This window comes from Atractosteus spatula, chromosome 14 (assembly GCF_055471065.1).
Source record: "Atractosteus spatula isolate fAtrSpa1 chromosome 14, fAtrSpa1.hap1, whole genome shotgun sequence".
NCBI lineage: Eukaryota > Metazoa > Chordata > Actinopteri > Semionotiformes > Lepisosteidae > Atractosteus > Atractosteus spatula.
This window is the reverse complement of record NC_142719.1, coordinates 32,694,336-32,716,117: the sequence shown is the minus strand read 5'-3', so window position 1 is coordinate 32,716,117 and position 21,782 is coordinate 32,694,336.

Below are 21,782 nucleotides of genomic sequence, written 5' to 3'. Positions count from 1 at the left end.
GCAAAACAATATCAGTTGTGCAAAATCATACATCAACAGAATGAAATAAAGGATAGAAAATTGTGGGGAGTGAACATCTTGACATGTGAGGTAGAGGTAGATTTCAATGTGTATTTGAGTTTTGATAACAAGAGAAGGCACTGTAAGGGTTCAGATCATAGGTGAGAGAGGCTGGGAGTTTAATAGTTTGATAGTGTGGGGATAAAAACTGTCTCTGAGTCTAGTAGTCTGGGCCCGAATGCTCCAGTACCGTTTTCCAGATGGAAGAGAGTCATACAGTCTGTAGCTGGGGTGTGCGGGGTCTTTGATGATGCTCAGAGCTTTCCTCAAGCATCGTCTGTCATAAATGTCTTGGATGGATGGGAGAGCAATCCCAGTGATGGACTGGGCAGTTTTCACCACCCGCTGTAGGGTTTTGCGGTCAGCAATACGACAGTTGCCATACCACACTGTGATGCAACCTGTCAGTATGCTTTCTGCAGTGCATCTGTAAAAGTTATTGAGGATCTAGGGAGATATCTTAGCCTTCTTCAACCATCTCAGGAAGTACAGGCGCTGTTGCGCTTTCTCAATCACACAAGTAGCATTGAGAGACCATGTGAGGTCTTCGGTGATATGAACGCCAAGGAATTCGAAGTTATTGACCTTTTCCACTTCAGTCCCGTTGATGTGGTTAGGGGCATGACCGTTTTATAGTTTTCTAAAATCAACTATCAGCTCCTTGGTTTTGCTGACGTTGAGGGTGAGGTTGTTGTCTTCACACCACGTTGTAAGGAGATTGACTTCCTCCCTGTAGGCCCTCTCATCATTGTCTGTGATCAGGCCTACAACTGTGGTGTCATCTGCAAGCTTGATGATGGAGTTGGTGTCACTGTATGTTTGGCCTTGCAGTCGCGGGTGTAGAGGAAGTAAAGCACTGATTGAGTAAAGGGAGTAAACTTTGATTGTATAGCTGAGGGCGCGGCTGGAACAAACACCAAAAGGTGTGAAGATCAATAGGACTAGGATTGGGAACAACTGAGCTACATGATCCAAGCATCTCACTGAGCCACTTCTTGAAGGAAACATTCAATAACATGGCTAGATACTCTAGCCCAGACCCCCCTCCTTCTGTTCTCAGTTCTAAATACACTTCCCTGCAGTTTCCAGTTGAGTCCTCTGATTTGTTTCCTTGCTGTTGGTTTTGAGAAAGTTCAACACTTTAATCCTACAGTATATACTTGAGTTGGGTCTCCTTGCAGTCCTCTTTTCAAGACCAGAAAGATTCAATTATTTCATTTTGTCAGAGTAGGATGTTCCATTAAACCTAGGAATTGATCAGATCTCTCTTCTCAGGCCAAATTCCAGAACAGCAATATCTTACTTTCTAATGTGGTGCCCCAAGATTGCACACATTATTCTAAATGAGGTCTTACTAGTGCATTATACAATTTTAATACCCCAAGATTTAAATTCTAAACTTTTAACTATGCAGTATGTCTTAACACTGTTTTCTTTATTATTGCTTGCCTACATGGTCTAGAAATGGAAAATTCTGCGTATGTCAACATAAAACACTCAACACTCAACAAAGTTTTTCATTTTAGATGTGTAGTTGTTTTTACAACCTGCATGCAACACTCTACACTATCTACATTACATGTCCTCAGACTGCATTTTTCCAGTTGTGAAATTTGTCTAAGTCTTTATGAATCTCCTATGCTTTTACTATTGCATTTGTTTATCCATGTACTTGGTTATCATCTGTGAACTTGATTAATTTACTGTCTATACCAGAATATAGATCATTGATATGAATTTGGAGGAGCAGCAGTCCCAACACAAATCCCTGTGGTATTCTACTAATTACATCACCCCAATTGCAGCATCCAACCCTTAGATATACTCTTCTTCCTATCCAGTAACCAGTTCTTAATCAAAAAAATAATCTTGAATGTGTATAGCCTGCTATTTAAGTATTAATTTTTCATCATAAAAGCTCTTAGAAAATCAAAATATACCTTATCATGCTATAGACCATATCATTTTGCATATCAGCTGTTTGTGTCCATGATTGCTGTTGCTTGCTTAAGTATCTAAAGAGATCTTTTAACAAGACCTACTGTACCATTTCTAAATTCATGCTTCAGCGAGACCTATCTTAACTAAATCCATGTTGACTGTCCCCTAGAAACCTATTTCCATACAGATGATCCTATAATTTAGTTCTAATTATTGTTTCCATAACCTTGCATGTAATAGAAGCAAGACTTATTGGTCTATAATTACTTAGTTCGGTTTTGTTGCCCTTTTTATGGATATGTGCTACATTAGCAATTTTCCAGTCAACTGGTATTCCTCTTGTCTTGAATGACTGGTGGAAGAGTTTTATTAATAGTCTATGAATAACGTTTCATGTGTTGGTATAAAGAGAAAGACTAGGATAGGATAATTTATTATACTGTTTTCTCTCCATTGCTCTTTCTACCTGTACTTGGATTTTGTTATGCTGTAATTATTGTACTATCCTTTTTCAATCATTTTATAAAAAGATTAAATTTCTTTATACGTTTTTGTTTGATTTTGACTTTGATGTACTCTAGGAATGAATCTATTCTGCACTTCAAGAAGAGTATCTTCAAATTGTTTCCATCCATTCCCAACTGATTTCTATTCTGCTACATTTTACTTTTCTTACAGTATAAGATATAGTATAAGTATAATAATCACTTTATTGGCCATATACAATTTCTTGCATTAGGAATTCATCTTTGTCGCATACCCCAGCTTGCTCTCCATGAGACACACAGACAGGGAGAGAAGCTTGGGGTAAGAGCGCAAGGTCAGCCATTGTACAGCACCCCCGGAGCAGCTTGGGTTAAGGGCCTTGCTCAGGAGCCCAACGGAGTAGGATTCCTCTGCTGGTGGCAGGATTTGAACCGGCAACCTTCCAGCCACAGGCGCAGATCCTTAGCTACAGAGCCACCGCTCCACTATAATGATATATAGTGGTGGCTATATCTCATTCCATTCCTTCATAGTCTACATTGCTGAAACAGGAACCCTGTTTTACACTCTTTGAGTTACAGAGTATATTTAAATTTTTGTCATGCTTCATGCTTGACCTTCGATCTGAGGACAATTAGCATCTACCATAAATGACCACTTTTTCCTGTACACATTTGGCTTCTTATACTATTATGTAACACTACAGTACATTATAATAGGCATACTCAAACTTGGTGGTTTGTTGCATACTCTTTAAATGTTTTTTTTATTATTGTTTGACCCTCATAGATTCTGAAATCCAAGTTACTGTACATCTAAGTTACATTTCTGTGCCTGTGAGTTATTATTGATGTACTGTATCAGCTTCACCTTATATTGAAGGTGTGTGAAAGTATGCCACTTCTTCGTAACATGGGGGAAAAAAATGTGAGTTTTAACCTGCTTTTGCTAGGAGTCGTTCTAGTCTTTTGATGTCGTTTACCGCCTCGGTTTCAGGGTGACAACATTCTGTTGTTGACTCACGGTTGTTGATACAGTTGATGCAGAATAAACTAATAATAATAATAATAATAATTAGAATAGTCTCCAGCAACTACCTCTTCTCTTTTTCTTGAATTTCTGGCAGTGACTGGGGTTACTGGTATTGGTATCTGACCATTACCTGTGATGGTAATATTGTGGGATCTGCTGTTCTCAGCCTTAATGAGGAGCTTTAATGTTTGAGAGTGTGATGTTAGGTGTGATTACAATGGCAGTGATGAATTTTGCTTTCTTCCACAATTTGGGAGAAGCTCCTCTTTGTCAGCTTCCCTCTCTTGGTGTTCTGATGACACTTTGTGAACATGGGAGTTGCCAGTTCTCCCATTCCATGGAACTTGTGTGGATCTGCTTCATTGCTATTATGCTAATTTAACAAATGAATGTGACAGAAAATGAATAATAAAAGGAGCTGTAATATACAATATGTGCAAGTAAGTTGCTCTTCAAGTAATGAGCAAATTGAATTGACTCCAAATGAACATCTGACTATGTATCCAGGAGGTTTAAATTAAAAGTGAGTTAATTCTGTCAAAGTGTATGTAGTAGCTTAAATATTTCATGGTCAATAAAGAGTTGAACTGTTGAGATAATGTGTGAGAGCAGTAAAAAAAGTTAGTATTACAAAATATTATTTACAGGTAGTATTACACTGCTACACAGTAACCTTGTTTTTGCTTCAGTAAAAAATGTGTTGTTAACACAAATGTGGCTGAGTTTTACTGTTTTAATTGACAAAGTTGTTTTTTTTTTCCTTTGGACAGTTGAACAGCTTCAGTTACTTTAATTGAGCATTATTCAAATACAATGTTATCAGAGGTAGGGTTAATTAATTAAAATACTAGTTTTTAGTTCACTAAACAGTAATTGCAAATGGATTAAAATTATTTTCAAACATTGTTTCTCAAAGTTTTAATTTAACAATGTGTTCCCTCAAGCAGCCATGACCTTCTAGTGATGAGTCAGAATGTTCTGTTATTATGGATTTTGGAAAAAGAACATTTCAGCTCAACAATGTTCAAACCATTGTATTTCACTTTATTGTGGTACAATCTGCATACAGCACTGTATCTACCAGTACTATCTACCTCGGCTGGTAATCTTGAAAGGAACAGTAAGATTTTAAGATGATGTCAGCATTAAAGCTGACAGTCTTGGTCTGGTTCAGCTCTTCTCAAGGCTGATCAATGAGGCTCATCACTTTTTCTCCATTAATCATTGCAGAGCTATTAAAACAATATAAAATTGAGCTCTGACCTGGTGATTTCATAAAAAAAATTGTAGAAAACAGCAAAAAAGAAAATTTGTAAAATGCTTTTCTGGCAAAGGGGTGCAAGGAGGGTTTCATTCATTTCAATACTTCCTGACAAAGAAGTGCAGAACCAAGACACACACAACCTAAAGGAAGAATGTTTAATTTTCCACAGGAAACAAACTGTTTTATGACTAATTCTAACTTAATTGTTTAAGTCAGATGTAATTCTAACTTAATTTTTTAACGCTGTCAGTGACTTCATCACGGAAGAGGTTTGTGAATCGAAAGCTCCATGTATTCAGTGTTGCTAATGGCGGGGTCCACGATATGTTTATATCCCTTTAAATCTGTGTTCACCATGTTCCAGGCACTATAGACTATAGACTTGCACATCAAGGAAAATATATTTAAAAATATAAATTAAGATCATGGCAAAAATGTGATACAATCAAAGTAGTGCTAAGGGAAAAAGCCATTATAAGCTCACCACTTAAACTACCAAACTGAAATTTGGCAGTTTATTTGTCCTTCCACCAATACAGAAAACAGTATTCAACTATAAAACAACTTTAATGTATGATGGATACTTTACAAAACTATGATTGTGACAGTGAATAGTCTTAAATCTTAAATGTTTACAGAAACATCCCCACTGGTACAGTATGTTTTCTCACTGTATTGAATCATTTCATGTCATGTGCTGTTAATCACAAGCCTCTGTTTTCTCCTCCATTCTGTGTTTTTTTTCCATCTGTGTCTCTCCACAGTGACCTCAAGGCTTTAAAGTGACCTTTTATAACAGGTCAATGAAGGCTGATTGAAGAGCATTTTTGTTTGAATTTCATATTGATTTTGTTATAGCAAACTCAAAAACAAAATCACAGCAACACTAAAAGTCTTCAATTACAATCTAATAACAGGACAATGAAAATAGTGAAGCTAGAGGATGATCACTGTTTAATATTATTTATTGACAAAATCAGCACAGTATGAATGCTGTTCAGTGCTAATAATTTCACCTAACCTGTATTTGTTTTCTTCAAAAATATTGCAAAGGGAATAATACTTTGGAAACATACACCAACTGCCCTGTTCTATCAATAGATTGTCATTTTATGATAAACAATGCAAGTCACATCACTAGGAACAGAGATCCAACACCTAAGGATACAGGTATGGCCCAAACTGCTTTGATTGCTTTTTAAAAAAGTATTTATTGAAAAGCCCTTCAACAGAATCTATAAACAAATTTGGTGTAAAAAAAAGTCTCAAAAACTCTTGTAATCCGACTTTAGGATGGAATGTGAATCAAAAGTGCCTTTTATCTCATCTACATGCACTCTCAAGAGAAGACTGAATACGGTGTTGCTCCCCGGTCAGTTCTTCAATCTCCACGCCTTGTGAAGAGAAAATCTTCAATTAGGCAGAAGAGCTGTGCATGGAGAGAGCAGGAAGCACACATGCAGCCACTGGGTTTTCCTTGGCTACAGTGTGGCCGACTAAACTGACGCCACTAAGTGGACAGTCTGGGAAATGTCTCACTGCCTTCACGGTGAGCAACCCTGGTCCTGGAGTACATCTCTGATTTCACATGTTTCATTGTTACATGGAACTTTACAGGTTTCTGATTCTTTTATCGCATCTTACATAATAATGATTAAATTGAACCATTTAAGTGGATAAGAGGTAAATTATTTGGATCCCCTTTTCCGGGTCTTATTCAGGTGCAAATCAAAGAAGCATCCAAAACCTACAGCATAGGAACCTACCTGTAGCATTCAAAGACCACTCTTGTATATCAAGCTCAAGATGTATTTAAGCAATATTTTAATGTACAAAAACATCATGGATCTTGACATTGTAGGATACAATATGTCCTTTGCTTTCATGATTGTTTGTACTGTAAATGTGTTTATTTTTGTTTAAATGATTTGTGTTTAACACTGAAAACTTTACTTGGATTAAGTATTTTACTCCAGTTAAAGAATTAGCTAGAAGTTTAAATAGAAAAGGGTACAGTTGTTGTAACAGGTATTCCCCTTCATTATTTAAATGAATCGTGTACGGTCTACAATGCTGTTGTGAAACAGTTACAGGTACTTCCCTACTTACATAAGGGTAACATTCATTAGGTAAGCTGAAATTTATGTCAATCAGAAGGCACTCTCATATGGTTAATGCACTCTTGCAGCTGCAATCATTATCATTATTATCACTAATAGTAATTTCAATATTATTATTGCAGCATAAAATGCAATACTTTAATAAAACCTTATCCTTGCATGGCAAATGTGTAGTATTTTTTCATAGCACTATCACCTTTCACATCCTTGGCAACTCATAACTTGTCTAAAACCAGGTTTCTTGTAAAATCATCCAGTATTGGTGCACTTGAAAGAAACACAATATTTTAAATAAAGGATAAACCAAACCTCCACCACCACCAATGTGCAGCCCCAGCTGGATGATGCGACGGCAGCCAGAGTGCACCAGAACGCTCCCCATACATCAGCTCTCAGTGGGGAGGAGAACAGAGTGATGAAACCAATTCATAGATGGGGGATTATTAGGCCATGATTGGTAAGGGCCAATGGGAAATTTGGCCAGGACGCTGGGGTTACACCCCTACTCTTTTCAAGAAACGCCCTAGGATTTTTAATGACCACAGAGAATCAAGACCTCGGTTTTACATCTCATCCAAAGGACGGCGCCTTTTTACAGTACTGTCCTGTCACTATACTGGGGCATTAGGACCCACATAGACCACAGGATGAGCACCCCCTGCTGGCCCCACTAACACCAACTTCCAGCAGCAACCTTTTCCCATCCAGGTACTGGCCAGACTCACACCTGCTTAGCATCAGTGGGTTGCTAAGTTACAGTGAGTTACAGGGTGACATGGCTGCAGGAAGTAATGGGCAAAAGTGCTAAGTCAAGCAAATATGTTTCAATCTTTCAATAAAAAAATCACACTGAGCTAACTGCCAAATGTATTCATGTATTCTATTAGGTTCAGTATCTATTGCAGCACAATCTAACCATGGGAGTCATAGTGTGTATGTGGATATGTCTTATCTTTTGAGAAAACATGCCAGAAAAGATACTAGCTCATGACCAAGAGACAATGTGAGAATATCCCCATTTTCAAAATCTAAAAGTGCTAAAAATATTTGTTTGAGGTCTGTTTGGTTCACTGTAGAGTTTGGATAAGCAAATAAAAAGAGGCAGAATCAATAAAAAGTCCCAAATACATGTAAATATGTATGTCTTCCTAAAATAATTTCTCTGTATTCTCAGTATTACAGTACCTGCAAAAACGTCAAAGCATACTATAAAATGTCTATAAAGCAAACATGAATGTTACTGATATTACTGTTACACTGCGAAAATATGACTGATATCTAAACATGAAAAATGTTTGTCATTATCACTACTATCCTCCTACTCCCCACCTCCTAACCTTCGCTCTTCTAATTCTGGTCTCCTGTTCCCTAAGCTCTTTCTAATCTAAACTCAGAACCTTCTTCTTAAGAGGAGCCTTTACTTAACTGGTTCTGTTCTTTACCCCTTTGCTCCTACAGTATTCAGTACCCTCATCTACTGTGTCCTCTCATTGTGTATTCTCATTGTGCATATCTTGTGTATTTTTTATTGTTGTTGTCGTTCTGTAAAGCGCATTGAAAAGCCACCTTTAAAGGTGCTACAGTATATAAAATAAGGTATTTTTAAAAAAATATATATGCTATAGGAGTGAACATTTCATAATACTAAACAAACTGATTAATCACCAAATCAAAAATGAAAGAATAACCATTTATCCTAAAAATAAAACAGGAAACAGTCATACTTTTATTACAACGTACGTACTGTACAGCAAATACATAACTGCATATTTTACCCACATGTATAAAGAGTTAAATCCAAATTAAACTGTAATGAATTAAGTATAATTATGTATGTATTAAGCATTATTATATGAGCAGAATGAAAGTCTGAGAGACTAAGGTTTCTTATCTAAAACCAGACAGCTACTATAGGCAAATGCATATAATAGAAAGTACTAATCATGACAACAGCGCCACCTGGAGCTTCCCTGACAAATTACAGTGCATACAGATCAGATGCTAATTTATCAGCTTGAGTGAGGCACTCTGAAGATGGAGATAAGAAGTGTGACAGAACTCTAAGAGTTCAGGGAAAGAAAATAATTCTTAATAGAATGTGTGACCTGAGCATTCATATGGCAAAGCAGCATGATGAAAAAACAGGCAAAGATACAAAGAAGAAAAGACAAAATGAGGGTGAAAATTAAAATAAGAAGAATTAAAATTAGTAACACCAATCAAGGTACAGTTTATAACAAAAATACCTTCCAGCCACGAAAGTGCCATGTAAAACCCTTTCTAGCAATATTGTAGCAAGAGCTGCCTTTAGATAAGATGCCAGCACACTGATGTATGCATTGAACAGCATGCATTTTCAATGCAGTCATTTTATATACCGACATCACAGCTTTGACATCTTCCGTTTCTGATGGTGCTCAGAATATTTCACCGAAACATTAAAATTCCCTTTAAAAAGCTGTGTGGATGCAAAACTGCACCTTCCACCTCTTTCTCTTGCAAAAGGAAGGACAGCTGCAAGGAAAATGATTTGACTTCAGCTCTGTCATCTGGGCTCTGTGACAGTCCTTGACTGCTCGCTGTTGCTTTTGTTAATTTATAGGTGGTGTTTTAGTGTAATGACATCATCCTGCACCCAAAAGATATAAAGCATGTCTAAAGCAGCCCCAAAGTTTCCCTTAAAAAGACAATTATAATGTAGGTCACATAGACAACTGTTAATAATTGCAGTCAGTAAGCACTGCATTAGTTTTAATAATCTACAACAAGCACTGAAGTCACCTCTTCATGTTAAAGAGATCATTTCGCATTGCAATCACATTGGCTTCACAATGGATAAAATGGCATCAAAGGTCATGAATATTTATTGACCAGGTAATGAACCATTGTAGATGAATGCAAATGTAGCCAATTACACTTTATAACCCATTCTGAACATCCAAGTGGCATGATGAAGAATGTTCAGTTGACAACCTCCAGGTAATATTTTTGACACATAAAAGCAAAGGGCTTACAGATGTAGTAAAATGTATCTCTCTTACTGAAGACAAAAACTGACTTTAAACTGGTCAAGTTAATTACATATATATATAAATTAAACAGGATATTTACAATTTGCTTGTATTGTATTGTACATTTTAAACAGTGAATAACTAAAGGTTCTTGTTATAAGAAAAGCAACCATATTAATGTTCCATACTGTAGCATTCTAAAGTTTTCTATTCAGGAACTCTGCATTCAATATCGACAATCCGTTTTCAGGCGAATATTTAGTGAGTGCACCAAGTATTTTAGCCTTGAGCAACATATGACTGCAGATGTAATCTGTATTTCGTACATTAAAGATCATGATAAATGTCCAATACCTTTAAGTTGCAGCTTGTATAATCAGGATATTGGTAAATCCTCACTGGAAAGGTTCTTAGCATTGAAATTCAGCTCTTTTCTTCTTTGTGTATTTGTATGGTTAAGATGAAAACTTCAGTCAGCAATAAATATGGAACAGAAATACATCTTTCAAAATATTTGCAATGAATGTAAATCCAGAAATGGTTCTTTTAAAAACTGATACACTTGCATTCACCCCAAGTCAACAGCAAAAAGATTATGTTGGTACTGTACCTCATGTTTTTCATAAATACATACACCACAAAGTTGTAAAGGTATAAGAAATGTGACTACAGTAAAATATATACAGCACCTTTCAGACCCTGCCTGTGGTGCTCCATTTGGTGAAATTACAAAATAATATACACACATTTTTAACATTTTTTTTCAAAACCTTTTTTCAAAAAGAACAGAGAAAAAATTTAATATGTTCATTGCAAAAGTGGACTCAATATCTGTTGGAAGCAGCTTTTGCAGCAATTACAGCCACAAGGCTTTCTGGAGAAGTCTCTAACATCTTTGCATACCGGTATGCTGCAATTTTTGCTCCTTCATCTTGGCAGATTTTCTCAAGCTTTCTCAAGTTGCTTGGCGATCACTTATGGACAGCAGTTTTAAAGTCTTTCCCCAGATTCTAAGTAGGCTTCAAGTAAGGACTTTGACAGAACTACTCACAGACACGTTTTTATTCTTAAGCCAGCATGCTTTGGATCACTGTCCTGCTGAAAGGTGTATTTCTTGTTCCAGTTTAAGGCCTGAAGCCATTTTTCTTCTAAGATTTACCAGTACTTTGCTCTCTGTTTCCTTCGGTCTTAACAAGTTTCCCAATCCCTACTGATGTGATGAGAAGTAGAACTGTAACAGAATGCTGCCACCACCATGCTTGACAGAAGGGACTGAGTGATTCACTATGCTGGGTTTGAATCAGATGGAATGCTCTGCGTCTAGACCAAACATTTCTAATTTTGTTTCGTCTAATGACAAAACCTTTCAAATCTCTTTCAAAGACACCACTGGCCTCACAGATACATCACTAACCAGTTTTCTCTTTGACCAGCAGCTCAGTTAGGAGGGGCAGCGAGAGTCTGGGTGGTCTGATTTTTAATAACTGAATTTAACTAACAAGCTCAAATGGATTTTTTATTCCTTTCTCCTAATCTGTGGTTTTCTACAGCTACAGTATATCCCTGAAACATATTTGCTTTGAACATGTGGAGTATGTTGTGTATAATAAATATTGCTCTTAAAAGTGTCATGACTGCAACAAAATGTGAAAACTGTGCAAGGATTTGAATTCTTTTGCAAATATTATTTTTACAGTATCACTAAATACTCTTGTACAGTAAACATGTCCCATAATGTGAAATATTCATTATATTTTTTAGCTTAAGAGGGTGAAAAAGCCTGATAGATCTAAAAGTAATAAAAGGCGAATGACTTTAAAATACATCATCTTCAAGCAAAACAGTTGACATGAAAGGATGTCAAATGTATAATGTTTAATGTGATGCTAAAATAGTGTGCTTTATGAATTATATATTGGGATTGATTTTATGCAGAATCATAATGAAATCCTGTTGATTTACATAAGTTAAATCTAAAACAGTTCAGGCACAACAAGTTGCTCTTACTGCATCAGTTATTTATCTACGTTAATTTGACAAAATAATTTTACAAAGCATTTCACTAGTAGTAGAACTTTGGGAAAATACTGACACCAGAATAGTTTGATTTTTCTTTCTTCAGGTCAGAAAGATCTCAAGTCCAGGGGCTTTAGAAGATGCCTTCACTCTGTTTATTATGTCACTGAACACAAATGGCTTTTGTAGTAATACTGAGACCGAGTAAATCCCATCCATGTAGGGATGACCTCAGCGAAACTAGTTCAATGTCATTACAGCGCCTGCAGTGGAATCCCTGCAGTCTCATAAAATACCACATCTCATGGAGTCAATAACACAAAGGATTGACAGTAGAGCAGCAGAGCAATGTGCTGAAGGCCAACCCACAGCGTTATTTCTGCAATTACACATCAAGTGCCAGCTGTAACTACCATGTTAAACCAATGGCAATGACCTTCAATTTATAGTAAGCACTTTATTTAATAAATTAAAATGTAGATCAACACAAGAATACTGCATGTTTTGTTTTAAAGTAAGAAATGTACGATACTATCAGAACATCAGGTACTACTGTATATAAAAATCAAAACAGGGAAAGCACAATACGTTTGATAAACAACATTTGCATTGGCTCACTTAAAGGATGCATTCTCTGAGAAGACTGCTACAATTGAAATCATACGAAAGTAAAATGAAATAACATTTACCAGTAAAATCGAGGCAATTATTAATCTGTTCCATTTGTGTTGGCTTGAATAGGTGTTAAATTTGTGTCATTATTCTCAGAAAATCTGCTTTTCAGAATGAGACTCTAAAACACATATCCCATAATTGCGTTAAGTTTACATTTTTGAAACCTTTAAAGATACCATATTTATTTAAATGGGTGTTCATGTGTTTGGCTGCAATGGAAAAAAGTTAGATCCTGTCTATGAAAGAGTTCCAAAAGTTTTCGCTCTGAAAATATTTGTTTATATAGTAATATGGCTTTCTGTGTGGAAATATTTTATACGTATATGAAATGTTCCCACAAAGAAACTGTTCCAAATTCTATTTTCAGAAAATAAAGGGGTCGGCAGCACTGTGCAAACTCCAAAGATAAAAAAAACAAAGCACCGCCTGCAGCAATTTTTTTTTCCTGTTCTCCTCACACTTGTAGTTTTACTCAAAGTCTGTTATGTCATCTGAACAATCAGGCAAAAATTGTTTTGTGTTCACTTTTAATATAAAACTATTGATTTGTGGATAAACATGTTTAATGATTCACAGCAAATGAATCAATTTGTCTTTGGCTTTATGAAAATTAATAGGGCAAAAAGGCTGTATTGATTGGCCAGAGTGTTCTAGTATTGCATTTCATTTACTCAGAGTAGTCAGGGCACTGTAGATGACACAAAAGTTTTCTACATCAGCTTTATTGTCAAGGTTGACAGGGTTGGACAAGGGCATTTAGAATAGTAGCCAAATCAACTAAAAAGCCTTTCAGCAAACCAATTCAATAAAGTCAATGGTTCTGAAAGAACTGTTTATTACCTAACACTGCATTACTTAACATTTTGTGCTGTAAAATAATTCATTCTTATTAAACATTAGATTTTTTCACTTTTAAAAAGCTTTCAATTTGGATATATTTGTATGAGTTACCACTTCTAGACCAAACAGCCAGCAGTCCAATTTTAACATTACAAAGTATATTAACATTTTACGGCACCTTTTCTTTTTTACTTTGTTGAAGAATTAGGTACAGTAGATACGGTAATATTTTCACTAAAACTGTATGAATTTTTAAAAATGTTAATCTCCTTCACATAAGTAATAAAGTATTTAAGGTTTTACAGAATTATGATGCTTAAGCATATGATAATGCAGTGTTATTACAATTTTACAATAGGAAAATATTCTTACAGTATGTCCTTTAGCATTTGTGGTTAAATATTCAAGAATTCCTTATGTCAATGCAACTATTCGGGACAGTAAATTTTACCAAATTTTACCAATTTGACCAGGTCACTTCCATACCTCCAGAAGAGAGTGCTCTTAAACATAATGCAGTATGCAAAGGTTATGGTGCTGGAAACAGTATTCTACTCCAGTTGTAGTGGACTGGGAGAGAAAATGCAGGAGACAACGCATCTCTGAGGGGAATTTACAGTATATTTACCTTATTATTTGCTCTAGAATATTATCAGACTAGGATTAACTAAATTATGAAGTCATAAATTTAAACATAAAAGGGATATGGGTAAAAGTTTGCCTTAAAGATTTGCTATGCATGCTCCTAAATAAAAAAACACACAACCCCTCTTGGAATGTCATGCTTTTGTTTAAAGGGAAACCTTTTCTGAAATATTACCTACCTACAGACATTTATAATCTAAAATGAAAGGACAAGCCGTGTCACCAGAAGCACTGATATATCAGATCACATATCATTTAAACTGTTGAGCTTCCTGTCAAACAAGACAAGTCTTGTGATTTGACTGCTACTGTAAATATTTTATATGGTGCTGACAGATACTGCACAAAGCTCTGCAAATAGATAGATGTTACAGTACAGTAAATCTAAAATTATACAGCGCACATATAACAAACATACAACAAAACAGCTTGCAGAGTCATTTCAACCACTTTATTGTAGTTCAGTATAATAAAGTAACAAAGTATTTTGTTTTAAACTTTAGTTTCATCTGCTTACGTTTTTCACCTGCAATAGCCTTTGCTTTCCATAATTTGTATGCAACTATGGAGTGAAAAATAAGAGATTTTCAGACCTAAAAAGTAACAGGACTAAACCGCATCACGCAAAACACTGCATTCAAGTCAAACTACCAGTACTAATATCAACTAAAAGTGTGTAAGTAAATCAAGAAAGCCAGTGATTCTATAATAACTGCAGTTATTTCTTAAGACTGCCTTTACAAGAACTTCATCCTTAAATCCCAATTACATTATCCCTGTTATTACCTGCCACAAAAATGTACTATATGTGTAATAGCCATTAGGTGGCACCACAACCAATATGTACTACCATACAACACATCTTTGTTTATTCACAAACGCTATCTAGAGGTGAGGCCTAAAATCTACCATTTTATGTCTGAAAGAGATAGTTCAAACTGATCTGAACTAGACAGCAAGCGTTACTTTGTAATGTATAATTAATTGCGATTATAATACAACTGCAATCACAACTGACTAGCAGCATTTCCTTCATGCCTTAAATTTGTCAGATGGTATTTGAAATCATACAAGTGATTACTTGCATATCTCAAGGTTGTGGTCTAGAGTGCAAAAGAATGAACTATACCTATAATATTACTGCTTATATATCTCTTATCTTTACAATTATCATTATTTCTTCAGCGTTTTCTTAAGTTTGCATGAAACTGAGGAGCTGCAGTTACATCACCTATAATGAGTTAGGATGAATAATTACAGTGCACAATAATTTCTGGTCGAATCTAATTCACGGAGTGGGAAAAAAAATGGGTAGAACACCACATTGCTAGAAATGCCGCTGTAAAAGATAACACAGCTGGAGAATCAGGCAAGAAAATTGCACAACCGCACAAAAATTGCACAAAAGGAACTGACTAAAAAGGAAAGACAACACGGATGTCCTACAGAAAAACAGCATTTTCAAAGATTGCGACGTTATCCAGAGCATACAGATAACATGGGGACAATGACATACTGGTTTTGCAGCACTGCTATGGAAAAATATTTGTCTGATAAAGGGCAACAAGCAGAGTGGAACAGACTTCATGGCACTGATCTAAATCTTTGTTCAATATAACACAGCTCTACAAATACAGGGACAATGTCCTCTAGAAATCTCTTTTATGGTCAGATGAGACTATAATAAACTTTTCACTAGTTTGGATGAGAAGGGGGTTTTATGGAGATACAGAAAGAAGGGAAGTACAGGAAAACCTGTATTGACATGGCAATATATTTTAGTGGCAGTATTATGAAATGGAAGAGCATAGCTTCTCATGTCTCTAGTTCATTACATTTTATGGGCAAAGTAATGCACAGTAATTAATACTCTTAACTGTCTGGGGAGAGTGCATTTTAAAGTGATAGAAAACAAAACCAGACATGTTGGTGCTCTTGAAAGATTCTGAATTCCTAAGCAAACATTAAGTTAAAATTGTGAACTAGTCAGCTTCTAAATAAAATCACATAAAGGCCCTGAAACAAGCTCCATAGCTTTTATAATGGAACACTACAACTGGATATTTATTTAAAATAACCATCATGTCACTCCCATTATTCTAAAAAAAGGAACTCAGTGCCACTGCGTTGAGTACATTAGTGACAGACAAGTATTTGTGTACAAAATGAAATGTATGAAAGATTAGAAAGCAAATAACATCAATGGATATATATATATAGAATATATATAATGTAATTTTAGAATTACATAGATACAGTACTATAAAAAATGGTTCCTCTAGACAGAATTAATGAAAAGACCTGGGATCGTGGAAATTATCTGCATTTAGCCCTTAACAAGAGAGATACACTAGTATTTGTTCCAAGTGTCCAAGAGTCTTGGTAACAACAAATTCATTCATGAGGTCTATGTCAAGCTCAACAGTATAATGCGGACTTTGGTAGTTATGTTGAAAAAAAGTACAGCTTTATTTACAGCTGCAAAAGTGGAGAAAGGGCTTCACACGGTCATGGATATCTGGAACAAACTACCCAGCTACTGAGCTGAAGCTGATTCACTAGGGTCTTTCAATGTCCCAACTGGGATTTGATATACCGTCTCTCTAGTACCAAAAAACAATGCTACGTTCTACAGTGAACAGGAGAGTGAACAAATCCAGTCATCTGACCTAGCTAGTTTACAATGCTTTTAAAGGTCCATAAAGTAGTGTCACAGTAACAGCTCAGACCAATTCAGTTGTCAAAGGAAGTACTCATAACTAGCCAGTCAAGACATAACATTAATAGCTTTCTCATCTGCAATGTTTTTCATGTTCCTATATTCTCATGTCTAAGCAAATAAACAACGGTTTTCTATTACTATTATGGGATTTTAATAATTATGTATAATTGAATTCTTCATATTAAAGAGTTAAATACATAAAATATGAATAGGATGTTCAGCAAATTATGTTTAATACAGAAAAGGTTTAAGATCACTAAGGAATCATAGGTCAAAGCTGACAGGCATCTATCTTAGCCACATCACACAAGCCAGGTGTTCAGCTGACTGGTTAGTTTCAAAAGGTGCTTGGCTGTTTTGTTAATACAAAAGAGCCCTTTCCCTCAGATTAGGGTAAACACTGCACTAAACAAGTCCTTGTGGATGCAATGTCCTCTTATTCCTAATGTAGAAAATAACCATATCAGCTTGAAGGAAGAAAATGTATAAATCCAGTAAATGAATACCCAAAAACATGTAAACACAGAATTTATACATTCCAACAGAAAACAGCACACTAGTGGCTAATTAATGCCCAGAATTTCCAAATATTGTCAGCATTCGTTATATTAGCTTCTAACAAGTCTAAAACAGTGAAACAGAATGGAAGTTCCCACTAGAATCATTAGCTCATGGGAGCACAAAGCAACACATCACTGAACACATTTGCATAGACTAAGTTGAAGAAACTAAACTAGACAAATGTGGAGCTCAGTGTTCAGACTGCCTGTGATGCCAGCATCTTTTTAAACCACATTTTAATGTAGCATGTAAATGTTTTGTGGAAAATAACCATTTTGTCATTTAGCACTAAGATGTAAAAAAAACAAAACAAAATAGCTGTAGAACAAGGTATTTATGAAACCCTTATTTCAATCTGTGATTCTCCTGGTTTGTGTGCTAATGAAGCTTTAATTCCTCCAGTTTAGTCTTGAAGAAAAATACCATTACCGCCCTTCCGGTTTCTGTTTCCATTCCTTTTACATACTATGTTGCATTTTATTTTATTTTATTGCTTATTCTTTATTCACCTTCACTAAACCTCTTTGCCCCTATAGCCAACTCAAGCACAAAACTGTTTGGAACTATTTTTTCTTTATGTATTTCACTGTCACATAGAGCTGAATAGTGTTTTTTTTTTAAGAATCATTTTTGTTGGAATGGCACTAAGAGTGAAAAACAAAGCAATGCAGGATATATGAAAGACAAGGATATACGCTTTGAGAATTTTTATTAATAACAACAGCCTGCTATTTAGGTTTTAATAAAACTGCTATTTTTGTAATTGGTACCTACAAATAATGTTTCAAATAGCTGTGTTGCTTACTTTTATTTAATAGAATATCTTGGGTGTCTGAGGAATATTGTAAGATATTTAAACTAAATAAAAATAAAAAAACTGAAAGCAGATGGTGTATAAATTGAAGACACAAAATACCCTTTATTCTTAAAAGTAACACTTTTCCCCCATTGCCATCAATCTTTGTTTATTTATAACCAACAAATTACTGTTGTTGCAGGTTCCTATTCTCCAGTGTTTAATTTCCATCCTTCAATCAAAATTAAAGACTCTCACCTGTTTCTGTGGCAAGTTATAGCTTTAAAAAATAGTCAGCACAAGAAGAATGGAGATGAATGGTCTTTATTATCACATTAGATGCACAAAGCCAGCTTTGAACACAGTAGAAAAAAGGTAGTGGAATGCAAGTGTGTCTTTTAAACTGTTTTATCACTTCATACAGAAGACTGCTGGATTTTTAGCTCAGTCAAGAGACTGTCACAGTCTTTATACTTTTTACACTGCCTTCTCAATGGGAAATTGTTCATTTTTCTTGTACAAAAAACACACCCTGTTGATAGTGTCTCATCTCTAGGGTAATGGATGATTAAATCTGAAAGGAAAAAGTAATTAACTTGTGCATACTGTCATATTTGTTCTACAGACCTTGCATTCTCTTGGGAAGCTGTTTTTTCCACTGAGAGCTGGATTAGTTATGAGAGCCTCATTTTGAATATTTTTTTCTCTAATCTTTAATGTAAAGGCTTTGTCATTAGCACTTAGTAGCAAAATCTTAACGTCTCTCCACAATATTCTTTACAAAACTCAGACAGCAATTTGGACGTTCATGGACTAATTAAACTAGTAAAATTTCAGAATTAAAGGAAACATGGAAATAACCCTACTGTCCTATCATTTTTGTTGTCTTATTGTACAGTAAGACTAAAAATATATATATATCACTTATAACTAATAAATTCATAGAGTTACTGCCACATAGGAAACTGACAATCTTCTTTGTAGTGCGTAGACATTTTATTTTATGCCAATTTATATTTGTTAAAACAAGGCTTCTACTTCTAAAGTCACAGACAAGTAGCATAAACATTACAGCCACCACTGGAAGCAAAACATCATCATCATGCTTTGCACCAACTGCAGATATTGGCTTATGGGATTCCATCCCACTACTCTGTCAGAGCCTGGGCAAGCATGTGCCTTTTCAGTGGTCTCAGAGCCCAAGGTGCCACATGTTGCCCCTATAAGCACATCTTATAAAGCTGTGATTAGGCTCAGTTCTGGCAAGTAGGGCATCCACAGCATAACTGTTTCACTCACATGTTGCAAGCAGGCCACTATTAAACAAACAGCATGTAAGAGAGCATGGCACTGTCCTGTTGGAATGTAGACACATCGGGATGATCCGTCAGGAAGAGCTAGTGAGGTTCTAGGACTTCCAGGAATCAGTGTAGCACCATGGCAACAGGTTGCTATCAATCACTACAAGTGGAGTTCTGTAGCAATTAGGCACTCCTGCCCAGACCATCATACTTGTTCCTCCCTACCAATTGGTCTATTGTACTGTACATATTAATGAGCATACTGTACCATTCTGCACATCTGTATCACACTGACACACATAAGGTAGCCTGCACATATCTCACAGCTAAAGAGGATTTAGCTCCACTGCTGGCAAGTCACTGTGAAGTGCTGGCCTAACAAGTCAATGACACAGGCCGATTGCTCTCTTGACAAATAAGGCAAATTGGTTTCTTTCTGTTTTTTTTTCCCCTTGATTTTCACTAGGCTTGACATTAAGCAATTTTAACCACCTCTTTATTTGTTTCTATTCAACTTCCTCTTCCTTCCTGGAGGGTCAGTCACGAATGATCAATTTATCAAAGTAATGCTAGAAAGAGTTGCTCAATATCCAAAAATTAAGTTATATACTTGTACTTTTCTTTATTCTAAAACATACTTACATCAATGGAGCCTTGAGTTCCTTTTGATACTCAGTATAATTTAAGATCAGTATTCCATTATTATTACTGTTGTTTGCTGACTAGATACAGTATCTGTAAGCATTAGCATTTGAAAAAGATAACCTCTAAAACAATCTGGGTTATGTTAAAGATTAAGTGTAAATTTGTCTTAACAATGCTAATATTGTTTGTTTGCAGATCTTTAGCTCCACTCACTGAAAATCTTCTGCTTGTCCTCATATAGTCTATGGATCTTAACTACTATTTATAATAAACCATTAGAATCCATAACAATTTCAAAAGTTTACCGGCATCTGTAAAGGATATTCAGAAACATTCTGTACATTTTATATTAAATAACATTTTATTACAGTGGTGTGTATGTATATACATATGCTAAAAAAAACTGTGTACATATCGAGTATAACAGAAACAGGGATTGGATCTGTACAAAGACATTCATAATGTCTTTGAGGCGGCAAAACAATACACATACTATATTTGTTTATAATTAGTCTTAAGAGCATATGGCTAGATAAATATGGATCAAGTGGTAAAAATGCCAACAGTAAGAAGAAACAACTATGATATATGTTATGGCTTAATTTTTTTTTGGTTGATCATGTTTAGTGTTTTCTTTAGCTTTAACAGACATGACTGTACAACTGTGAATAATTTGTCAAGTGCTTAAATAAATGTGGCAAAGAGCTGACTTCAAAGTTTACAGAATTAAGACTTTGACATACCTTTTTACATCAAAGAAGCAAGTAAAAGTCATTTTGCACTGAACAGCTATAACAGTTTCTTTAAACTGAAAGTACAGTAGATGGCTCTGAAAATGACAGCAGGAATCAAGGCAAAGAAAACAAAGTTATGCAATACCTCATATGCAGTATAGATCCAGGCTACAATAAAATACTTTCCAACCAAATACTGTTTTATTTTCCCAATTTTTCCCACTTAATGTGACTTGCATCTGTTTTTCAACTAAGGAAAACAAACATACAATATTACTATTGTATATGTCATAAAATGTTGCAGAAATGTGACAGAGATAAGAAAATGCACAGACCATTTAAAATTGAATTCTGTGCAAAATAGTGATTTAACATTTTATCATGCGTCCTGTCCAAAATTATTAATGCTAGTTTGTTTACTGTGAGATTTCTCAATGCCTAGTCAATCCAATTTTATATAATACAATTGGAAAGCAAAATCTATTATCAGAGCTGTCTTTATGGTCAACTAAAAGACTAACAAATATGAAGCAGCACCCAAACGGGCTATAATAAAGTACAACTTCTTACCTTTTTAAAGCATTTAAGGTGGATTCTACTTTAATTCGACTATAATATGAACCATTTCACCCTTTTCCAACTGTTAGTAATAGGATAAATGCTAATATATTGATCCAGCTTCAAGAAGCAGTCAGATGAGCAAAAAAGATGAAGGTTTAAGTTTTGAAATTTTACCACAGTCTCTAAACTGCTTTTCTTTTTACTGTATATTTAGATCTACATTTTAGGTATAATTTGGGATGTGGAGTGGAGATTGTTTTGCATTTTTAAGAGCAGTTTTACCGTTAATAAGCAGTTTCCACTGCCTGTATATCTTTTATTTTTTTAATTATGATGCATCTAAATTTCCATTTTTTTCTTCACACCGAACAA